Source organism: Acanthochromis polyacanthus, chromosome 9 (assembly GCF_021347895.1).
Source record: "Acanthochromis polyacanthus isolate Apoly-LR-REF ecotype Palm Island chromosome 9, KAUST_Apoly_ChrSc, whole genome shotgun sequence".
In the NCBI taxonomy this organism is placed as follows: Eukaryota; Metazoa; Chordata; class Actinopteri; family Pomacentridae; genus Acanthochromis; species Acanthochromis polyacanthus.
This window is the reverse complement of record NC_067121.1, coordinates 8407058-8423648: the sequence shown is the minus strand read 5'-3', so window position 1 is coordinate 8423648 and position 16591 is coordinate 8407058. Positions and strand designations below refer to the sequence as shown.

Sequence of the window (16591 nt, the reverse complement as noted above, 5' to 3'; positions counted from 1 at the left end):
ACACACTGACAGATAAGAGCCAAGAGGTGTAAAAATAGAATGTTAGCCTACATTATGCTACACAAACATTTGTTGAAGGAACAGTTTATCTGGCTGGTTAATTTAAATGTACAACTTTAGAATTTCCAAAAACAGATGTTTTTAATAGCTAGACATGAGAGTGATATAATACTGTGAAGCCTGCTGCTAAATTTAAAAAAACAAAATTGTAGTTCAGTCCACTCTTCATACCAATTCATTGGAAGACAACAGCTAGTTCAACAGCTTGCTCTGCAGATAATAATAATATTTCCTCGTGAATTTTCTAAGTTCTGCAGATAAAAGCATCTGATAAATTTGTTGACCATCCGCTGAGGTTGTTTTCGGCCTCCAGCTCTTCCTCATGGATGAGGGTGCATCACCTAAACTTCTCAGTGGATCTGAGAGGATTCAGCCTTGCTCTCTATTTTGGCAACTGAGTTTGAGGGTTTCACTTTATTCTTACTTTCATCATTTGTGATTCAAATGCAACAACAAAACCTACAGGCAGGAAGACAGAACAATTAATATGTCATGAAGATGTTTCTGGAAAAGTTATCACCCAAATTTAATTGTTTTGTAAATGCCTCGAGTGCTGGAAAACAAATTAGTGAAAGCAGAATCTCAGCAGTATAGATTTTCCAAAACAAAACTATCTGCCTGGCAAGGTACTGCTGATTTGTGTTTCAGAAGGAATGAAGTTGTTGTTTCGTTAAATGATTTATAAGACAGAATGAGCAATGTTGTACAATAGGTAGACAAGAGCATTGCCAACAAAATTATTTCAAAAAAGTGAGGAAAAAGTGACCAAAATTCACAACAAACTAACTCCTACTGTTTACCTTTTTGGCCTGTTTTGAAATGGAAGATACCATCTGCTCAGGTACGCATGGAGTAATGTATACGAATGCATGCTTCCAAAAATACAAAAGTACACACAAAACAGTAATTTAAAGTAATTAGTTTTTTCACCTGAATCATAATTTAGGTGCATACAACCTCACACAACTGTATAAGCTCTAATAGAATCTAATTTGCTTTTGAGCAGTTTTACCCTTGCTTACATAACTTTAATATTGCCCAGTCACAAACTGCATGGAGCTAGTCATGCTCACGTGATTTCAGTATGACGCAGTGAGCAGGTGAGTTGCATCAAAATCCTGACTTTTGACCATCATAGCCCTAAAGAAAATCCACTTTTATATCATTTAGGTTGTTGTATTGTTGTTTTAGCCATTGTTTCTATCACTATGACAATAATTGACTTGCTGAGTTCATTTTATGGATTTGAGAACACAGTGGTATCACTAAAAAAGATGTACAACAAGACAAGAATCCCAAGAATCCAGACGGATTTTGAACAAACACAAGAAACAGTAAAATTACTTCCAACGCTGTTTGTTCTGAGCATCCGTCACAGTTTCCGGGCTTAACAGTTTTCCTGTGCAAACATTGTTGCTGTATTCATGTTTGGGTTTCCTTCACAGTAAAGGGATTTAGATAATTGGCTTGTCTGATAGCCTACTGCCTGTCTGACGCTGTTGTAGAGATGTCACTGTGATCCCATATCCGAGGACTTCACTTGACCAAAACCATGAAAATAAGCACCTTCCTTAAACAACTATTTGTACAATTGACTGATCATTTTAGAGTGCTAAGTGATTAAAGTCTTTAGACAATGATCATTTACGGGAACAGGTCTTAATAAAAAGGCAGGTAGTGACATAATGAGAGAATGAGTCTTTCCTTTACCATGAGATGATATCAGCTGTCTGACCAGTTGCCTCCATAATCCCTTCAGTTTAAATTTGGAGGCTGCCAGTCCCATATTGAGGGTGTTTTACCGCTGGCCCTCCTAAATTGCCACTTGTTCTCCTGGCGTTATTAAGACTCTGGAGCAACAGGGGCCTGTTCTTAAATTGCTCCACTGGAAACAGCAGTGGCATGTTTATAATTACGCTCTTTCTTTGGCAGCGATGACGTCTGCTCTGCGGTAAACACGCTGGTTCGGGCCGACTCCGGTCCTGCACAGGCCTGAGGATTCATTAAGAGCCATGACGACAGCCTCGGAGCTCAGTTAACTGTGAGCCGCTGGCGGTGTTTTATGAGCTCACCTCAGAGGGAGCTTGTCAGGAGGCTGTTCTGAGGGCAGGAACAGTGACGAGGTGAGAAATGTAACCATGTTGAAAGCCATTAGTGTTCCATTAGTGCTTGGACTTCAGCAGTGAGCTGCTGCAAACAGAGGTGACACACTGCAGCTTTCATATCTGGAAGCTGTGCCATGTGTGTCAAGGGCCATTTTAAACAAATTAACTCTGTTCTATTGAGCACTGTGTAATTAGACAAATAGAGGTTGGTTTAGGACTATTTAAAGCTCTTTGAATTGACAGCATGTTTATTTTAACACATTTTAATTTACACTAGGCCAACCCATGTTCCAGCTATTTCCGAAACTACACCCTTTTCTAAGGACAACTTTATCAATTCTGAGTTTTTACGATGTTCTACCCTTTTTCCAATTATTTTTGTGGATTTCTTCACATTATGTCCAAATAGCTAAGATTTCAACATTTAGCCTTGGAAACAAGTTGTAAAAACACTGACATAACATCCACATTTAAGTTGAGATGGTTAATTTGTAAGAAGACACCTGTTTGCAGCATATCCAACTCCAAATGAGGAACAGGGCCATTAGAATATAACTTGTTTGTGGGCACCTTGTGAATGGTAACAGTGAGAAGTTCTAAACTGTCCAGATATCCTGTGCTACACCTCAGGAATAGTTTTCTGACACAGTGCTCAGAACAATCTATGTAGCTGCTGCATCCACACCTTTATAGTTCATTACTCAAAAGTTGAAGGAGTTACTGCCAGACTCTGGAGGTGCGTTGATTTGTACATGTTTTTCATCGACAATGCTCAAAAACAGTTGGAAGTTCTAAATTCTCCAGATATCCTATGCTATGTCCGTCCACTAGTTTTGCACTGTGTTTTTTGTGATGCAGGACAACTCCACTGTCGTATTTTACTGTGAACATAGCCGTCTCTGCTGTCCATTTTCTGAACTGATCCTTAAAGTCCCCATAACAAGTATTCTACTTTTTATCAATTTTTTGTAACCAACTTTAGCACTATGTTTATTCTTTAAAATAAAATGTCTAAAATAATAAACCCTGTTCATTTAATAGAATCAATCCACTATTTAACTGACATGTAATAGTCTTGTAAGTGTTTCCATCCATGTGTTATCTTATAAGCCGAGTCTGCAAATGTTGTGGCTGTGTTTTGGTTGCTATCTAGTAACACAGCTGTATTTTCCACAGATGGTATGTAGGCAGCTAATAATGAGCCAGAGGAGTGGCAGTGCTGCGTGACTGCGAGCAAATTAATCACTTTCCACAACTCTAAATAAGGACAGTCTTCAAGAAACTTAACTGACATTTATCTGAACATTTCTGTCTTAAATTTACACTGGACATACTTCATCAAATGGAGTCTTTAACATTTGGGAAGATCAACTTCCTTCAAGTACTGAAGCCCTGAGTGTAAATGTTTGAAAAAGAGATAAGTAGCCTAGCATCTCTGTAGTGCCGGGGCCTTGCCCTCTCCTTCTCGGGGAATTGGGGATTTGGCAAGTTTCCCTCGTCTTAGTGGAGCAGGGCTCGTCTTTTTTTCCTCTTTTCTTTTTACTGCTGCTAAACCTCTTGGCCCCTTTTTACCGCTGTCCTTCTACCTCAGAATACCTGGAGCAGTGAAGCTGGAAAAGCCATTTAGGACGGATATCAGATGATGTGTAATTTGGGCTTAAAATAACATGTATGCAACGTGTGAGTCTGACGGCTGGGCTTATTTCCTGGAGGGTTTAAGTGGCCTCGTTTTACTCATTTGGTAAAAATCCGACTAACATACACATTTGCACAGACGGGTTAATAAACACTCTCAGGAAGACGTCCTGCGTGCACACACTTACACACATCTGCACAAAACTAAACAGTCAGCCAAGAACACACACATACACACACACACATGCACACATACACACACACACACACACACACACACACACACACACACACACACACACACAAATGTTCCTGAATAATATTTACCCATGTTAGCCCCTTAAGTAACAGCTTCCCCCGCATTTACTCAGACTTTGTGTGAGTCTACTTGTGTATCCAAATGTATGATAAATGCCAATTTTAAGGCTAACATGCTTGATTATTTGCATATGGTTTTACAGATTAAATGCAGGTGTGTCGGGCTTACACCTCTGACGGTGTTTATGTGCGGATGTGTCTGTAACAGTGCAGTAAATTAGAATTTTTGGGAATTTCTCACGTTCCACCCTTAAAATGTGAGCACAGGCAGCTTTGTGAAGGCGGCCTGCTTTCATTTATTTGTACCAAGAGAATCGACAGATTCCACAGGAAGGTGATGAGTCAACTTTGACCCAGACGAAACCCTACAGAAACCTCTGGCCACTCGGTCGACCCACCCATGCCCATTGTAAACCCAAAATGCTCAGTTTTATGGCACATCGGAGGACAAGTCTTTGACTTCCATTCATTTCTCGATGACTTACTCTAACCCAAACCATAATCACTGCCTGTCTAGACTTCCTTACACTTATCTTCAACTTAAAATTTACTGATTTATGTTATGAAGACTCACTTTTGGCAACCAAAAGGGAGACAAGCCTCCAGACTGTGTAAACACATTTGTACCCTAACAGGAGAGTAGTTCTATCCCCAACCGTGCCAAAGTCGTAATGCCACCCCAATCTTAAACTGAGTTTTTACCCTAAAATCCAACGATTTAAATGAACAGAACTCGCTTTTTGCCCCTAAATGTGAGGCAGCTTCGCCACAGTGTGACTGGGTTTATGCAGATTTATGTCCCCACCGCAACACAAGTAATACAAGTACACACATACAGGCTCACAGTAAACTGAGACTGACCCCGCCTCCCCCAAAACAGACAGCGGTGAATTATTGGGGTAAACGTGGGTCAGTGTGGGAGGGAGGAAGGCGGGGGAGGTCGGATGGTGCAATGAGGAAGAAGGTGGGTGAAGGTAAGTTACAGTTTACCAGCAAAATACTAAGATTAGCCGATTAATTTAAACCAGTGGTTGCCTCCGTTGTGTGGGTAGTAAACCCTAGAAGAATAAAAGACTTAGAACTATCATGCACATATTTTACATAATTGAGTCATGCTTGGATTTGTATGTTTTTCATGAGTATTATTGTCTATAAATCATGCAGCACTGTGACTGTGCTTCCAAATCTACAAAAATGTGTATTTAAATTGGTGCTACTGACTCGCAGTAAATGATTCTATCTCTCGTGCACATGAAGCATGTTTTTTTTTTTTTTGACAATTCACTTATCTCTCAAAGAGTAGACCTACTGAATGGCATTCCTGGAGCCCTGGAAGTGCAGCCCTTGTGCAAACTCCAGCTACGCCACTCGGCAATGATAAAGCACGCAGCGGAGGGTAATTAACCTTATCTCACCTCAAATAAGTCTGACAACAGGTGCATTTAGTGCACCGGTCGACAAGGATTGCAGCTGCAAGAGTCCTCATTTGCGAGATAGCGTTGTCAAAGGCTAACCAACCCCAAGGAGAAACGACTGCGAATGTTCAGACGCTCAGAAAAATGTCAATCTGTTTGGGCTGCCTAATGGCATTTAGTCTGCAAATGAGGGTGATTGTTGCCCAGCTCTGCCCATTTTTGGACGTGTTTCCGGCTTTGACTCTGAAAACATTTTGATTTCATTTGTCTTCCTGCAGCTTATTTGAAACATATTCAGTGATGTGATTCGGATGCCATTCTATACACTTTCTGGTGCTTTATTTCCGGTGTGAGGAACAGAATTTGAACTCAGCTCCAAAGGTCACAGACGTTGACACAGCGAGACACTCCTTTCCTTTTCTGCCAAAGAGCCTTGAGCGCTCATAGCACAGACACACCAAATTTAGAGACACGGCCCTGAATACATAAAGCCTTTTATACCATATGGCGCGCAAACATCTCGTCCTGTCCAGACAACAACCCACTAATCTGAGCTGAAAGTAACTGGTTAGTTACTGTGGTAACGCCGTTTGTTGTGGGGCTTTGCAGTGAGGCCTATATAAAGACTCGGGGATTTAAATTAGTGTTTACTTTGCAGGAAATAGATAAATACTATTTGGCACGGCCTGTTAAAATGATGTAGAGACTTGCTGGCCTTTCATGGTTGACAGACACAGTAGAAGCCATCTGGAAGATACACTGACCACTGGTCCTGTATGTTCTTATGGTATGCCATGTAGCTATAAGAGATAAATCTTTTTTACTAACTCACCAGGTTTAGCCTCTGTTTCTTAAAACACAATCGAGGGGCTTACAGGATCGCTCCTCCAAGAGCATTCTGCCAAAATACGCTGTAGGCTTTAATTCTCAGGGGTGTCTTCCAAAACAAACACATACATTCATCTCTGGGGATTTCACTTCTGCAGGGGGAATGTTTTAAAAAACGTTTTTCTGCTCTTTATTCCCCGTGTCTTTATCTCCTGAATGAATGACGCTCCACGAGCTTGGCGAGGTACGTCTGTTTTTGTGATTTTCTAATGGACAAGCCATCACACACCAAGAATCTGTAGGTTTTAAGTGTAACTGGGCAGACAAAAGGGAACCCTGGGGGTGAAGAGGATTATGGGTGTCACTATAACTTTGTAGTTTTTGCAAAATATAAAAGATGAAATCTTGGAAGTGAATCAGATTGATGGAGTTGACATGTTTCAAATAAAAAGGTCATGTAAGTCCACTGAACATGATTTAAATATGGTCAGATTTTAGCTACAAAAAACGGAGCAACTTGTTTGAAATTTTGATGCAAATTAAAATGAGAGTTATTTCGAACAGTTGTTGGGTAGTTACAAAGTGGGAAGAGTTATTTTGTGCTATATCTGCTCAGTTTTTTTTTGTTCCAGTTTATTTTTTGAGAAGTTCTTCTTATTTTGACAGATTTTTGGATTGTACAACAAGTGCTTGAGACACAAATTCTCCAAGCTTATAACAGTAACGCATGCTAATGGTTTATTAATATTATCAGGGGTCTTGGAGGTAAATGTAGGATTATGGGGGGTCTTTGCAGTGTCTTTGCAGTAATCCCACTGGCTAACCTGCTGTAACTCTGGCGTGGAGCTGGGAGCATTGGGTTTCGCCGGCGGGTCTTTTGACCGGGCTCACGGGGGATGAGTGGAGATCCTGAGCGCTGCTGAGGCACTTATGAAGGACGCACATTGTTGCCAGCCCTGGGGAGAAAACTGAGCAGTTTGGCAACACAGGCGGAATTTCCTACTGTGATGTTATCTCACACAAGACATTTAGCTTCAGCCAAATGAAGGAGGGGGAGGGAGGGGAGAGGAGAACGAGGCAAGAGAGGGAGGAAGAGGGGAGGCAGGGTACAGAAGGATGGGGAGAGAGAGAGACGAGGAGGAAAGGTGAGGAAGAGGGGATGATGGAGTGAAAGAAAGTGAAGTAAAAGGCGATGAGGAGAGGAAATGTGTCGGTTAGATGGATCTTCTGCTGTTTCCTCTCACTGTGTACAAAAGTCATCCCGTCATCCGTCCTGTGCTCCTCTGTGGGGTGGCAGCATCAGACCAGACTCACTACTGCATCTGAAAATATTCAGTGTTAACCACAAGTTGCGGAGTTCAGGAAAGCAAATAAAGTTTGCCGGATGCTTACTTAAAGGCTCAGATTTAAAAATAAATACCGCTCAAATTTTCTTCAATTTTTGCACTATTCATGCATCAAGTTAGATCAACAAGTTGTCAAATGGTGTTTCTGTGCCTGAAATAACTAATAAAAAAATCAGATTTAGCACTTTGGCACTTAAGATCGAGAGTTAAGAATGAGTTGACGTCTAAAATTTACCAACGCTGACTGTTTATAGGGGCCTAAATCAAATTTTTTGTGAGTAAATCACGCACTTGCTTATGCAGAAGTGGCAGCTGTTACTCAATGCTTAGATTTTTTTAACTGCGCTGTTGATGGGCTGAAATTTGGTTGCTATTGTCTGTATGTTGTAGTGTCTTTAAGGAACTGCAGCTCTGCTCCCATTGGTGTGTGTAAATGACAGTCAAGATTGCAACAACAGCATGTTATTTTCTCACATATCGTTTGTTTTTGTATGCATGTAGCTGCAAGATATAAGGAAAGCTTGGTGGATAAGTCGCTGTGAGCAGGATTTGAACCTGCGCAGGGAGTCCCCATTGGATTTCAAGTCCAACGCCTTAACCACTCGGCCATCACAGCTCTGTATGTTCAGTAATAGTAAATGAAAAACACAGAAAAAAATGCATGCTACATTCCTCCATCTCCTCGCTGAAGATGAGGAGTGGAAAGCCAGCTTAAATGAATGTCATTTATCATTATGAGCTAAAAATTAAGTTACATTTAAGTGCATGTGTAGGCTGAGACCCATGTGGCACATTCATTACCCACAACCTGAAAATCCTTGTTGCATTTTGCAGAGTGTAAAGCAACCAAATCTGGACTACAGAGAGTATACAAGAGGTGCTAAAACGATTCATCAGAACTGTGTGTCAAAGAGATGAATGAGAAGACTTCTGAACTCAGGATTACAGGAAGAACAGTGCAATGTTCCTCTGACCTTTGTACCGGGAGATTTTATCAAGTGAGTCATTCGGTAGTTTCAGTGCAGAGCTAACGGCTAAAAAACAGTGTGTATTGAAGTGTTTACTGTCGACAAATTAAAATTTTTATGAAGATAAAATGGGTGTGAAAATATCACATCTTCACATACACAAACTGAATGTACAATTTTGGTGTCTGTTGGTGTAAAAACTCCAATAATCCTACTGGTGTGAGCCTACATTTGTTTAGAAAGTGTGAAATGCTTCAATCTGGAGAGTGATCCCTTAACCAATATTACAGTCAATACTGCTATTATCATGATAACTTTCTTTTTTTGAAATGTTAAATGAACATTTTTCCACATATTTATACCTTATGATTCGTTTTTATTCCAACTTTTTATGTGGCCTCATCCCGTCTTCATTAAGGGTATAAAGCCAATAAATAACACCTAATCAAAAGCACAGGGAACACAGCTTAATAAAAAAAATTCAAATACTATCTTTCTTATCTCTGTCTGACTTGCAAGGTGCAAAAGTGACAGTATCGTATACTGAACTGGGCTGCATTAAACACTAGTTAGGCTGGTAAATGTTTGACACGTTTTGTAGACGCAGTGCCCTCATTAAAGCTCGTACGTGACCTGCAGCCTGGGATTTAAACATTTAAAATGCTAAGTATTTAAAAACATTTAAAATGGCACTGAAGATTAACATTTTTTTCTGCAGTTTTGTGATGAAATGTTCCCATAATGTGTCTGGTGCTGCAAATTACGATAAACCTACTTTGTTTCTATGCTTTGACAGAAACTTAGTGATCCCTCAACCTTGCAAATATTACTATAATTTCTTTCAGAATTTTAAATTAAATGTTTTCCACATGGGCTACACATTGGTGTAGTGGTTAGCACTTTCTGCCTTGCAGCAAGAAGATCCCCAGTTCAAATCCCAGCCTGGGCCTGGGATCTTTCTGCATGGAGTTTGCATGTTCTCCCTGTGCATGCGTGGGTTTTCTCCGGGTACTCCGGCTTCCTCCCACAGTCCAAAAATATGCTGAGGTTAATTGGTTACTCTAAATTGCCCGTAGGTGTGAATGTGATTGTGTGTCTGTATATGCAGCCCTGTGACAGACTGGCGACCTGTCCAGGGTGTCCCCTGCCTTCGCCCGAGTCAGCTGGGATATGCTCCCCGCGACCCTCGTGAGGATAAAGCGGTGTTTAGAGAATGGATGGGATGGATGGATGTGTTCCACATCCATATTGCTCACACACCACATTTATTCCATCGGCTGACGTGACCTCAGCCCTTAATGAGTCTTTATAGAGGGTATAAAGTCAATAAAAAATCACCTAATCAAAAACACGGGGAACACAGCTTAATAAAAATTCCACAGGATTCAAATACTATCTTTCTTATCTCTGTCTGAGCTGCAAGGTGCAAAAGTGACAGTAGTGTACAATAAGTTGGAATGCATTAAACTCTAGTCAGACTGGTAAATGTTTAACACGTTTTGTAGATGCAGTGCCCTCATTAAAGCTAGTACGGGACCTGCAGGCTGGGATTTAAACATTAAAGGTGCTAGACGTATAAAAATTAAAATGGCTAAAGAAAATGAAAAAAATCTCACTGACTGAAGATGAAAGTTTTTTTTCATTGTTGTTGGGATGAAATGTTCGCATAATGTGTCTGGTGGTGCAAACTACAATAAACCTACATTTCTTCTGTTCTTTGAAAATCAAAGAAAATGATCCATTAACCTATTTTATAGTCAATATTGTTAATATTAGTATCATTTTCTTTTTTCAAATTTTAAATTAAATGTGTTCCACATCCATATTGCTCACACACCATGTTTATTCCATTGCTTGACGTGACCTCAGCCCTTAATGAGTCTTTATTGAAGGTATAAAGACAATAAAAAACACCTAATCAAAAGCACAGGGAACACAGCTTAATAAAAATTCCACAAGATTCAAATACTATCTTTCTTATCTCTGTCTGAGCTGCAAGGTGCAAAAGTGACAGTATCTTATACTGAATTGGGTTTCAGTAAACACGACTTAGACTGGTAAATGTTTGACACTTTTTGTAGATGCAGTGCCCTCATTAAAGCTAGTACGTGACCTGCAGCCCGGGATTTAAATATTTAAGATGCTAAACATATATTTTAAAAAAAGTAAAACGACTAAAAAAAGAAAAAAAAATCTCATTGACTGAAGAGGAAACTTTTTTCACTGGTTTTGGGATGAAATGTTCCATGCAAACTACAATAAACCTACATTTGCCTCTGTTCTTTGAATATCAAAGAAAGTGATCTTTTAACCTATTTTACAGTCAGTATTGCTAATATTACTATAACATTCTTTTTTTAAATTTCAAAATTAAGCATTTTCCACATCCATGTACCTCATACACCATCGGCTGACATGACCTCAGCCCTTAATGAGTCTTTATTGAAGCTATAAAGTCAATAAAAAAACACCTAATCAAAAACACAGGGAACACAGCTTAATAAAAATTCCCCAGGATTCAAATCCTATCTTTCTTATCTCTGTCTAAGCTGCAAGGTGCAAAAGTGACAGTATCGTATAATGAATTGGATTGCATTAAACATTGGTTAGGCTGGTAAATATTTGACACTTTTTGTAGACGTAGGGCCTCATAGGTGACCTGCAGGCTGTGATTTAAAGATTTAAAATGCCGTGTAATGATTACCAAACGCTTGACACCATATCATGGCTCTGGCTTTAAATGAGGAGATTGTTTCTAAAAAAATTTTTTTTTAAAAAGCGAGAAAACATTTCCAGAAATTCAGCTTTCAAGGTCTCTCCTGTCCTTTTGAAAGATATGTAATTTGGTTTTGAATTTCTCATCTTAGAGAAGGTGTCAGTCAGGAAGTTAAAGCCAAAGTCAGAGGGTTGACATGTGACGGTAACGTTTTGTCAAGTGCAGACCGACTGCATCTGCTAAAAGGACAAAGGACGTCACTCTGAGTCGCAGTAAAAGATTGATCCTCAGACTGACTCCGGGCCTTTTTCGCTGCTGTCACATCAAAACCTTTGCATCCCCCACGAAGCTGAAGGAGAATTCAAGAAGAACTTATTTTAGAATTGACAATCTCATTTTTTTAAACTTCTGAAATAAATCACAGACTTTGCTCAAAGGTTAATGGTTCACCTGCACAGGACCGAGCAAAGACTTGAAAAGCCACTGCAATTACAATTTGAATCAAAACAGGTCACATGAAACCTGCCAAGCACGTTTACTCAGCAGGAGTGTTGCTCTGGATAATCATTACCGAGCTGTTTATCGTGCACACTTTGTTAATGTTTTCTCAACAGGCCCTGTAGTAACTCTTGCAGACAAGAATCAAAGACAAAAGGTGATAGCAGCAATATTCTGAGTAGAAAACTAAGACTGCAGCATGTGAGAAACAAAACTCTAATTGTTGTTCCTTTAGCAAGATTTAGGCAGCTTTCTGTCATTTAAAGCATTAGTTTCTGTCATTTAGCTGTAGAGAAATGACCATTTTGTTAGTCTGCACAGTGAGTCTGTTTAGTCATATTAAAGCATGACGCACTTTACATGTATATCAGATTTTTTTTTATGGGAAGCTTTGGAAAAAGAGATACTGGAGATGCCTTTTCGTGATTTTTTCTGGACTTGTCAAACTGCTTCCATTAACGAAAAACTGCTTTCATTCAGGTAGAGCCCAATAAGTACACAAAGGCTTAATGGCATGATTTTCTGGGATATTTAACTGGAAAAAGCAACCCATACTGTTATATCTATGCTTTTTTAGAATAAGAACAAACCTCAGTAACAGGAAATGTGATTCTGTTGACTGACAGATGATCTGTGCAAAGTGCAACACAGAACGAAACCCGAGAGAGTTCAATAAAAAAGATGGAGACACAAGTTACAGGAGAAATATGGATGATTAGCAAATAACAATCCTGCACTGCAGAAAATAGGTCAGAAGTATAAATCAGGTGAAGATCAGCAGTAAAGTTGCAACCATAGAAATAAACTGAGCTTCTAGTTTCCAATAATTTACGGTCCAAAGACGGGTTGGCTGTCATCATGAGAGTCTCTTTGTTCCAGCTGCTGCTACAAACTCAAAAGATTAAGGTTGAAGATGTTGTTGGAAGCTCACAAGTGTGAATCAGAACACTGCACTGTTCTCTCCATTTTCCTATATTTATTTCCAGTTTTTGTCAGTTTTCCAGGTTCCAGCGTAGTTAAGGCTTCCTTGTGTTTCCTGGAAACAGCAGTATGTGTTCAGCTTGGAGCAAGGCTGAACACCGCTATGTGTAAAATCAGTACAGTGCTCATAAGTTAAATAGTTACAACATAATACAGATTAACTTGATGGGATATTTTTCAAGGGACCAGAAACCTTTTGAAGAACTCTGTCCTATTTATGCTTTCATTGGAAAAACCAGTGTGTAAGTTTCGTTCTGCAGAGATAGTTTTACCCACTAAAAAGGTTCCTGCTCAGAAGTTACACTTTATGAAGGTTCAGGAACTTTTAAGGTGGGATTTTTACTTAAAAATGCAAAGAGTTCCTGGTAGTTTGTAGAGGCAGCAATCAGAATGTGGCAGAGCAGGAAAAAAAACAGATAAAGTGCCAATAATTTAAAAATAAAAATAAAACCCAATATGGATCAAACCACTAGATTGGAACTTTTTCAAGGGACCAGAAACCTTTTGAGGAACTCTGTCCTATCTATGTTTTCACCGGGAGAACCAGGATTCAAATTAAGGTATGCAGAGATAATTTAGCCCCCTAAAAAGTTCCTGCTTAGATGTCATACTTTACAAAGGTTCAGTAACTTTTTGGGTGGAACTTTTACAAACTCATGAATGCAAACAGTTCCTGGTAGTTTGTAGAGACCATATCAAAAATGGAAGCGCAGGAACAACAAACAGATAATAAAGTGCCCATAATTTTAAAAACAAACAAAGAAGATAATATGGATCAACTGAGTAGATGGGAACTTTTTCAAAAGACCAGGAATCTTTTGTGGAGCTTTGTCCTATCAATGGTTTCACTGGAAGAACCTGGGTTTAAATTAAGTTATGCAGAGACAGATTTACATCCTAAAATGTTCCTGCTTAGAGGTTAAACTTTACAAAGGTTCAGGAACTTTTAAGGTGGGACTTTTATAAATCCACAAATGCAAACAGTTTCTGGTAGTTTATACAGACAATAATCAGAATGTTGTAGACCAGGAAATTAACTTCCAAAAACAGATAATGAAGTGTAGGTTTTGTTGTACATTAGTTTTTTAAATCTTCTTGGATCTGGATCCGAGGAACTTTTATCTCAAAGGAAAGTTCCTGGACATTTGTGCCTAGAACGTGAAGGTTCTGATGAAAAAGCACTTCGTGAATTATGTAAGAAGTTAGCTAACACAATTAACAGGCCTGTGTTTAAACTAATGGTTATGTGCTGGCCACAAAATGTGTATGAATCCAAAGAATAACTGTAAAAGTTCCATGGCTAACTGGGGGATAAATTATGCATTTAACATTATAATACACATTAATAGAATCTGCTACTTCTAGACTTGTAATTTGAATTTTTTTGTCGTAGCACTGAGCTGCTTCCAGATCTAAACATCAGGAGCTGAACGAGTGAAATCGGGGCAACGTAAAAAGCATGAGGGATTAGAAAACTCTTCCTGGATGAAAAGCGGAAGGTTGAAAAGCAACTCGAGGAAACGTGTGCAGCTTTGTGAACCATCCGCGTTTGACATATGACCTCAATCTAAGTCACAGTTGGACCTGATTAAGCTGATGAAATCAACAGAGAGCCACTTGAAACTGACAAAGACACATTCCACTTTGTATGTGTCAGGCGGTGTTGTTCCAGCAGCAACAGCCTGACAGTTATATGATGGCAAATGTTAAAGGCAGCTCCAAAAATAAACCATCTCAACAGGTCTTTGATACTCGTGCTTTAAAAAAAAAGAAAGAAAGAAAGGAAAATCTGCCAAATACGTGAGATAAGTTCACTTGTTTCCAGTGCAAATGAACTTGACTCAGTTGCATCATGTGGCATCATCTTGACACCTGAGCACTGATCTGCATATGTGTTGCAGCAGATAGCGGTGGGAAAAAATACTTTTTTTAGCATGTTACTGGATTCTTTGGAAAGCATGGCATCAATTTGAGGAAATGATTACAATTAAATGAGTTTAATTCACCGTACACACCCCTATACACGTGTGGAACTGGTTGAATAAAACCTGCTGACAAAAAACTTAATATTTGGGTTCTTTTAAGCAAATGAATCCATTCAAAAACCTGATTAGAATGAGGACATTGATGTCAAGTTTTGAAGATAATTTGCTGAAATAGATGCATGTGTCAAAGGCATGTGGGCTGACTGAAGTTAGCCCATATGATCAGTAAATCAGGGGGGCGGGACATGACACCTGTCAATCACTTACAAGAAGGAAATGAATGAAAGCCACCGCTGTGTTAACTCGCTGCTATTAGTCAAAAGTCAGTGGCCTGTGGGCTGACTGAAGTTAGCCCAAATGATCAGTAAACCACGGAGGCCGGACATGACACCTGTCAATCACTTACAAGAACGAAATGAATGAAAGCGGACTGTATCTGCTGGGGCTGTAAAAAAATAAGCCCATTTAGAGATATTCTATGTTTTTCTTTCGACTGATTGGTGCTGTTGCTACCTTTGTTTTCACCTAAACTTAAAACAATCTGTTGTAAGTTATTTAAAAAATAATTTCCTCATCTTTTTTGTGTTTGCTTGGGAGGGCTTAGCCCTGTTAGCCCATTCATACCAGCCGTCCCTGCGTACAGTGCTACATCAGAGGATAGAATGGTCTGACTACATCTCATTATCATGATGCCATAGTGGGAAAGAAAACTTGATTGTATTTCTTTAAACTGATCACAGCTGTCTTGGTTGGTTCTAAGCCTAAGATGTAGCAATGCTGCCTCTAGAAAAGAGTGATGAGGGAATTGTTTTAGTGAAACATTTGCATACAGGGAGGTGAGCACTATCTTTAGAAGTGATTAATTCTCAAAAAAAAGCATGGTTGCCTTTTTACACCATCCAAATGCTTGACAAAACTTGATATTTTTGCACAAACAAATTTACAGTACATGGGGTATACTGTACACAGTCTTTGCTGCATCTACACACCTTCGATAGCTCTCCAAGGAGGATTCTTTAGTGGGTAACTGTAGAAGGAAAATGTTGTGTCAGTTCATTCAATGCGTCACTTAGAATTGCATATGCAGGACAAGTGAGTAATAACGTGTATATTGAAACTCGTTCTGTACAATATGAGGGTATCACAGACATAACACATAGTAAAAAAATTACAAAGCAGAAAACTACAGCTACAAATTTGTTATTGGAAGCATTATATGTGGTTCAGTTTTCCTCACTTGAATTTCAGACACCAACCAAGCCAAATACACCTTTCCTCAGCACATGGTGATCAATGACTGTAATGTACACTGTAAACCACTCACACTGTAGCCTTCGATAGCTCAGTTGGTAGAGCGGAGGACTGTAGGTGAAGCATGCTGGTATCCTTAGGTCGCTGGTTCAACTCCGGCTCGAAGGAGTTTTATCAGGGACCATGAATCAAAAAGACTGTCTCTAAATGCAATGTATCCCTGACAATTCTGCATGTAAGACAAATAAATGTCAATATACTGAATGAAGCATTTCTATTTATTGTACTTCAGTTTTTCTTATTTGACTTTTAGTTGTGTATACAGTGAACCAACAGTCCTGTCCCCTTCGATAGCTCAGTTGGTAGAGTGGAGGACTGTAGGAGAAACATGCTGATATCCTCAGGTCGCTGGTTCAAATCCGGCTCGAAGGAGAATCCATCCAGCTTTACCGTCGTTGGGGTGTGGGAGCCTTTTCCAGCTGACT

General features: G+C 39.5%; 3 non-coding genes across 3 annotated transcripts; 2 read left to right on the top strand and 1 right to left on the bottom strand.

The window, feature by feature from the left end:
• Window positions 1-8241: 8241 nt before the first annotated feature.
• Window positions 8242-8323, bottom strand: trnas-uga (transfer RNA serine (anticodon UGA)). Its single transcript has one exon. It is a non-coding gene; the product is annotated as a tRNA-Ser (tRNA).
• Window positions 8324-16186: 7863 nt separating this feature from the next.
• Window positions 16187-16274, top strand: trnay-gua (transfer RNA tyrosine (anticodon GUA)). The gene is given in 2 exon segments: window positions 16187-16223; window positions 16239-16274. It is a non-coding gene; the product is annotated as a tRNA-Tyr (tRNA).
• Window positions 16275-16450: 176 nt separating this feature from the next.
• trnay-gua (transfer RNA tyrosine (anticodon GUA)) lies at window positions 16451-16538 on the top strand. Its single transcript is given in 2 exon segments — window positions 16451-16487; window positions 16503-16538. It is a non-coding gene; the product is annotated as a tRNA-Tyr (tRNA).
• The last annotated feature ends 53 nt before the right edge of the window (window positions 16539-16591 follow it).